Source organism: Dipodomys merriami, unplaced genomic scaffold (genome assembly GCF_024711535.1).
Source record: "Dipodomys merriami isolate MVZ:Mamm:240054 unplaced genomic scaffold, mDipMer1.0.p SCAF_100, whole genome shotgun sequence".
NCBI classification, from domain to species: domain Eukaryota; kingdom Metazoa; phylum Chordata; class Mammalia; order Rodentia; family Heteromyidae; genus Dipodomys; species Dipodomys merriami.
Window position 1 is genome coordinate 3,022,946 of NW_027202272.1, and position 7,320 is coordinate 3,030,265.

Here is a 7,320-nt window from a genome sequence, read left to right on the forward strand (position 1 = left end):
CAACGAAATCATCTTATAAATGTGTTAGAAACAAACGCATGAAAAAAAAAACATTTGAATACATATCTTCGGGTTCATTTCCCTAACATTTTCAAAAGTAAATAATAGTAGTTGTATAATATAGAAAAAAATCAAAAACTATGTTTAATATGATACAAAGGAAAACTATGTTTCTTTTTAAAACTAGCAAATGAGAACATAGTATAAAGTTTCAAAATGACATGCTGAGAGTAAGGGAAAAGGGAAAAATTTAAAAATTCATGTAAATATTAAATACAAGCTGACATGACCAAAATATAATGTGATCAGAAACTTATCTCTCACTTATCTATCACTTGCAATTACTTACAAATAATTGTCCCTCCAGTTTCAGCAGCTACCATGGAAATTTAGACATGACCTCTCTATGCAGCCTAGACTGTGTAAGAGTCTTCCTGTTTTAGCCTCTTGAGATAGATCTCCAGGCATTGCCCTCATTTTAATAATGAGGTTTCCTTAAAAATTCAAATTTAATATTAAAATAATGGATTATCTGTAAAGCATGACTAAACATCAGAGATCCACCAGAGATCTTCTGAGGAATACAATCAAAACATTAGAAAAGCACCTAACACTCAAGGTAGGTAACAGAAAGAAGATTTAGCATTTTTTGGATGTGCTGGGGATGAACGCAGGGCTTCATGCTTACTAGGCACGTATAAAATTTGGTGACATTAATTATATCCACACCATTACCTCTATATGAGAACTATCTTTTTGATACTGATGAAATCCACACAATCATTAAGTAATAATCACCCCAATGACCTGCCCCAGAAATTTTAATCTTCCATTTTCTCTTACAAAATGGTTTAGTCAAGGTTTCCCATAAATAGTAGATTAATTTTTGTGTCCATCCGTGACAGACATATATTAATTGCAGCATTTTTTAATTGTATTTTATTTTATTTGAGAACATACTGTACAGAGGGGCTACAATTACATGGGCAGGATAATGCATACATTTCTTACCAAGCATTGCAGCCTCCTCCTTTTTTTACCCTTCACTTCCCTTCCCCGCCTCCCCCCTCCCCCCACCCAATTATACCCCCCTTCCCCCACCCAGTTATACCCCCCTCCCCCCCCACACCGACATTGTAAAGCTGGTTTTGACATGACATTTTGTACTTCTCATTGTTGCAACAGGTCCACCTGAATCCTTAAACGACTTGTTTGTCCCCATCTCCTCCACATGTTATACTGACATCAAATATAGTGAAAGCGGGGGTTACACTGTGGGAGAGGGACATACAAAGCAACAAAGAAATAATCTTATAAATGCGTTAGAAACACATGCATGAAAGAAACGAAAACATTAAAATACATATTTAAGGGTTCATTTTCCTAAAATCACATTATCTGACCTTTTCCGCTTGACTCATACCTATACTAGATATTGCAAATAAGGGAAACCATGGGACCTATGCTTCTTTGGGCCTGGCTTACTTCACTTAATATAATTTTTTCCAAACCTTTCCATTTCCTAACAAATGGGGAAATGTCATTCTTTCTGATGGAGGCATAGAATTCCATTGTGTATATATACCACATTTTCTTGATCCATTCATCTACTGAGGGGCATCTGGGTTGGTTCCATGTCTTAGCTACGGTAAATAATGCTTAATTGCAGCATTTTTGTGGATGTCATAATCCATTAATGCATACCTCATATTTTGTAAACCTGTTTATCTGATAGACTCTCCAGGAAATTCCAGCTTCTGACTATTATGAACTTTGCTGCTATTATTGGCATATGAGCTATTAGTTTTTTTCTCTTCAGTTCCTTTGGTCATGCAATGAGCAATGGAATCGCTGGGTAATGTGGTAATGCTATGTTATGTTAGAAGAATGTGTCATATTGTACCATAATTGCTATATCACTTTTCATCAGTACAGAAATGTACAAATGGTCAATAAAATGTATTTCAAATCTTCCACAGATGTGCCCGAAAGAATCTTTTTTTTTTTTTTTTTTACTTTTTACTTGTTTTGATTTAGGCCACGCAGGCCTGGATCTATGTAGCATTTTCTAGAACTGAAGTGAGAACAATACTAAATGCCACTGAACTAGCCTCCAAAAACATTTAATCTAGTAGCCATTTTTTCTAGAGATAAAATTTAGTGATTATATGCATTTTTACTCTTCTAAAATAAGGTTTTGAATTTTAAAATGACTTATATAAATGTAACACCTCTGTGTACCTTCTTTTTATTAAGAAGGAAAATTATATTTACAAAAAATAAAAAAAGGACAAAAAAGCTTCTCAGCAGGAAAATACATTACAATCATAGTCTGATTCTGACCAAAGCACATACAATACAATACAAAAAAATAATACAATAAGAGCTAATCTAAAGTAAAATGAAGAGTAAGGCCAGGGGCAGGGGTCAAGGGGTAGAGCACTAGGTTGCCCAGCACCAGCCTCTGAATCAAAACCGCAGTACTGCCAAGGTATAAAATAAAGTATTGAATGTTAAGTAAGCATGCAGATAAAATATGATGGACAACAAAGAGGGACACACCTGTAATCACAACACTTGGGAGACTAAGCAGTAGAATTATGAAGTTAAGATCAGATTTGGCTACATAATGAGACTGCATCTTAAATAACATAGAATAAAATTTTAATGACTAGGGTGTAGTTTAAGTGTAATTAAAGTAGTTTTTGTATGCACAAAAATTACATGCTTTTATAACCACAACATTCAGTTTACACTGCAGTACAAGGTGCCCCGTGGCTGGAATTCCTCCTGAGGAAATCTAAGGCAGTTGATGCACTTGTATTCTTGGCTGGACTGAGGGTTTTGCTAGGCAAACAGTGTTTTGATCTCAATTCGTGGATCCCACTTACAACTCTTCTTTTTAGTACACCACCTACAAATCTCTCCCATCTCAATAACAGGGCCTTCTGGCTTTCAAGTGAAATTATCTTTGATATCTCTTAGGGTTCTTCTCCCCTTTGTCTGGAACTGCTCTGTTCCTGGGCCCACATTCAGCAGCTTATTCTGAGAAGATTTGTAACTATTTGCTAGCCAGCTCTATCCACTGCCATCTCCACCTCAAATTAGTCTTTGGTATCAGTATGAGTCTGGTCAGATGATAGAGCCAGCCTGGGCTGGCTTTGAACCCTGATCCTCAGACCTCAGCCTCTTGAATAGCTAGGATCATAGGAGTGAGCCACTGGCACCCGGCCATCATTTCTTTCCTCCAGGAAAATTTAGGGGGGTGGAATAGCACAGCAGCACATACATTTGATAGCAACTGCCCCAGGGTGAACCAGATGCTCAGATAAAACCACTGACTTTGATATTGCCTTTGGTATCCAACAGAGTATTGTTGGAATTAAGGTCTCAGTGTGTGATTCTGTTCTGGTGTGGGTAGTGAACAGCACTTACAATTTGTTTAAAGAGCCTCTTGGTTGCATCCTCATATAGGCGGCAGGATTTTGAGATCCACCCCAGAAGGTATCCCCTACTGGCCAGTTCCATTGATGAGATATACATACTCTTCCTTCTCCATCACCTGGTACAACCTGATGGTGTGTTTGTGCCATACTTTCTTTAAAATGTCCACCTCATTCTTTAACTGATGACTGGAGGACTCTCGCTGTTAGGCCATGGTCGCAGGATTCCCCCCCCCACGCCCCTCAGGAAGACTACCGAGAGTCAGACTCTACAGCTGTTTTATTTAAATGGGCTACAGCTTGGGCCTAGTCCTACACTCTGACACAGCTGAGCCTAGGAGAAGACCCCCGAGCTAAGGATTTGCAGGTCTTATAAAGGCACACAATCAATCAGGTGTTTGGATTACCACCGTGTGTTGCTTTGCTAGACAGAAACATGCTACAAGTGGTCACTGTCTCAAACTTTAACCTTTCATTTCCCCCCTCCCCCTTGATTTATGGTCCTGAGCCACAATCTTGTGGCTCTGGCCCAAAACTAAACTTCAACAGCACTTGATCTGGAATGAGTATACCAATAACAATCAGCCCATTTTTATTTTCTTGAGGCGTATGCGGAGGGATAGGGTAGGATGCTTGGAGACTTCCCATGTTTCCCCATGGTCATCCAGGGAAAAGGGGATCCAAACAGCAATGCCATCCGCCTTAAGGGCAGTGGGTGTAGCCAGTAGCACCATGTAAGGTCCCTTCAATCGTGGTTCCTGAGATCGCAAGTTGTGCCTTCGAACAAACACCTACTCCCCTGGTTTAAACAAATGTGGGGTAGGAATAGAAGCAGAATCATATAATGCTCTAAGCTGGGGCCACATACTCTTATGCACCAGCTGTAAATAGTCAAGCTTACACAGAAATTTAGTATCATCCAAATTAGCAAGCAATTAAAGACAAGCTGATAGGGTGAATTTCTTATTCTAAACAAGGCAAAAGGAAGGAGAGACACCCAGTCTGCACCAGTCTCCAAGGCCAATTTAGTTAAGGTCTCTTTTAGAATCCGATTCATTCCTGCCCTGAACTCTGGGGTCTATAAGAACAGTGCAATTTCCAATCCGTCCCCAATGCCACGGCTATTTGCTGACTTATTTTGAGACAAAGGCCGGTCCATTGTCTGATCCATTGGGGGATGGGAAGCCATACCTGGGTAGAGTTTCTTCCAGGATCTTCTTAGCCACGACGTTTGTGGTCTCATGCTTTGTTGGGTAGGCTTCAACCCATACTGAAAAAGGTGTCTACAAAAACTAGCAAATTTTTATATCCAAATTTTCCAGTTTTAATTTCTGTGAAGTCTACTTCCCAATACACACCTGGCCTATCTCCATGGAGGCAAGCTCCTTTTGTAACCGGCTGATTGGGGGCATTGGTGAGCTGACAGGCTTTACAATTTTTAACAATGTCCTCAATGAGTTGGTTCCCTTGACTAATTTTTACTTCTGAGTGTCGGAGCAAGTCCTGCATTCTTCAGGTTCCCATGTGAGAGACCCAATGGATTCTCTTAAGAATCCCCTTGCCCAATCTTTTTGGCAAGGTAAGTTTCCCCTCACCAGTTTTCCACCAGTCTTTGTTTCCTTCTCTGCCCGGGGGTTTATAGGCCTTGGGAATTTTCTTTATCCACTCCAATTCTTCTCGGGAATACTGAGGCTCAGGAGGCAAAGCTTGTGGCCCTAGGTTTACTAGTGTCACTACTTCTGCTCTGGGCTGGAGGGCTGCCTCCTTAGCTGCCTGATCAGCCAAGTTATTTCCTTTGGTTATTGAATCAGTTCCCTTTTGATAGTCAGGGCAGTGCATAATGGCAATATTTGCTGTTTCCCCTAAGGCCCAGATGAGGCTTAAAATTTCTTGTTTGTTTTTAATAGTCTTTCCCTCAGCTGTCAGCAGTCCCCTCTCTTGGCAAATGGCTCCATGGACATGCATGGTGGCAAAAACATACCGACTGTCTGTGCAAATGTTTAGTTTCTTCCCTTTTCCCATTTGTAGGGCTTTTGTTAGTGCCACTAGCTCTGCTCTTTGTGCAGATGTTCCCTGGTGCAGTGCTTCTACCCACACTATTACAGTGTCCGTGGTGACTTTTGGGCCCGCGTACCTTTTTCCATCTCGAATGAAACTGCTGCCATCTGTGAACCTGGTATGCTCAGCATGCAATAGTGGCGAGTCCAACAAATCTGTCATATTTTCCTTGGCCCAGTTTCTCTTTTCATGCTCCATTTTACGTTCTCTGTCCTTCCTTTCCTGACTTTGCTCCTCTGTTTCTCTTATTGTAAACCTTTTCTGCTGTGGCTACTAGATCCCTAATAGACTTTTCACCAAGGCTGTCTAGAGCCTGCAACTTTATGTCTGGTGCAGCTTGATCTATATAGGCAAACATAATCATCTGTGTCGACTCCTGGTCTCAAGTTCATATGGGGTATATTGACTAAAAGCTTCCATGAGACGCTCAAGATATGCTGCTGGACTTTCACTTACTCCCTGTCTTACATCATAAACCTTGGCCATATTAGTAGGTTGGCAAGCCGCTGCTTTGAGACCTGCCAACAGAGCTTGGCGGTAGATGAGGAGTCACTCCCTATCTTCAACTATATTGTAGTCCCATGTTGGTTGGATCTCAGGAAAATAGGCAGCGATCAGGGCAGGATCATTGATGGGCTCTCCTGTGGGGCCACGGATATGTTTCTGGGCCGCCTCTCAGATACGTTCTCTCTCTTCAGTGGTAAAAAGAACCTGTAAAAGCTGACTGCAATCATCCCAAGTGGGTTGATGAGTAAAGAGAATAGTTTCAAGCAAACGAATTAAATCCTGGGGTTTCTCAGTAAAGGGGGCATTTTGGATGCACCAATTTTATAGATCACTGGTAGAAAATGGACACTATTGGGTTGCTGTTGACCATTCACATCCACAGTACCTATGGCATGTAAGGAAAAATCAGCTGCATTAGATGGGGGGGGTGATCCCACTGCAGCGTTGAGTGACTGGCCCCTCAAAAACTTTAAGGGCAGGTGCCAAGTGTTCTATAGCTCCCTCCTCTTCTTGATAATTCTCAGGTTCTGCAAAAGGAACCTGGGAAGGGGAGCATGGGTGAGGAAACATTTCTTCTTCCAAGTTATCTCCCTGAAAAACCAGGGGGTACACTTTCTTTTCCTCTTTCTTAGTTTCTTTTTGTAAGTCTAGGAGGCTAGATGGAGTGTTGCCCATGGTTTCCAGTCCTGTCAGTCATAAAGTCCAAAAAACAATAAACAGCACAAACAAAACACATGCAGGCCTGACAGTTACAAAAAAAAAGCTTACAAAGTGGAGATCTCCCAAATTGGTCTGCTGACTCCTGTCATGGCGGGGTTCCATACCCATGCCCCACAGCAGAAGAAGCAGTCCCATGGTGGGCGAGTTGGGCCTCTGCTAGGAGGCTCTCTTGGTCAGTTCCGGCCCAACACCAAACCAATCCTCACCCCACAATTCACATGCCAAGGTTCCAAGGACCCCCCCGCCCCACAGCGGGGTTCCAAGGACCCCGCCCCACACAGTGGGCTTCCAAGGACCCCTGCTCCACACAGCAGGGTTACCCCCTCCCCAGAAGAGGATCCTGGATGTCTCCCAGTTCCTCCAGGGTTGTCGTGCAAGTGGGCCAACTTGGACAACCCTTTACAAATTTGAGGGGATATCCTCACAAGGGAAAATGAAAGTAAAACAGACAAATGAGAGGACAAGACAAATTAACAAAGACAGCCCTGTTTTACCTTTGGAGTCTGAGGTCTCGGGGGTCTTTGGGGGGTATCCGAGATGAGCCCCACTAATATGTTATGCCATGGTTGCAGGACACTCACAGCAAAAAAAC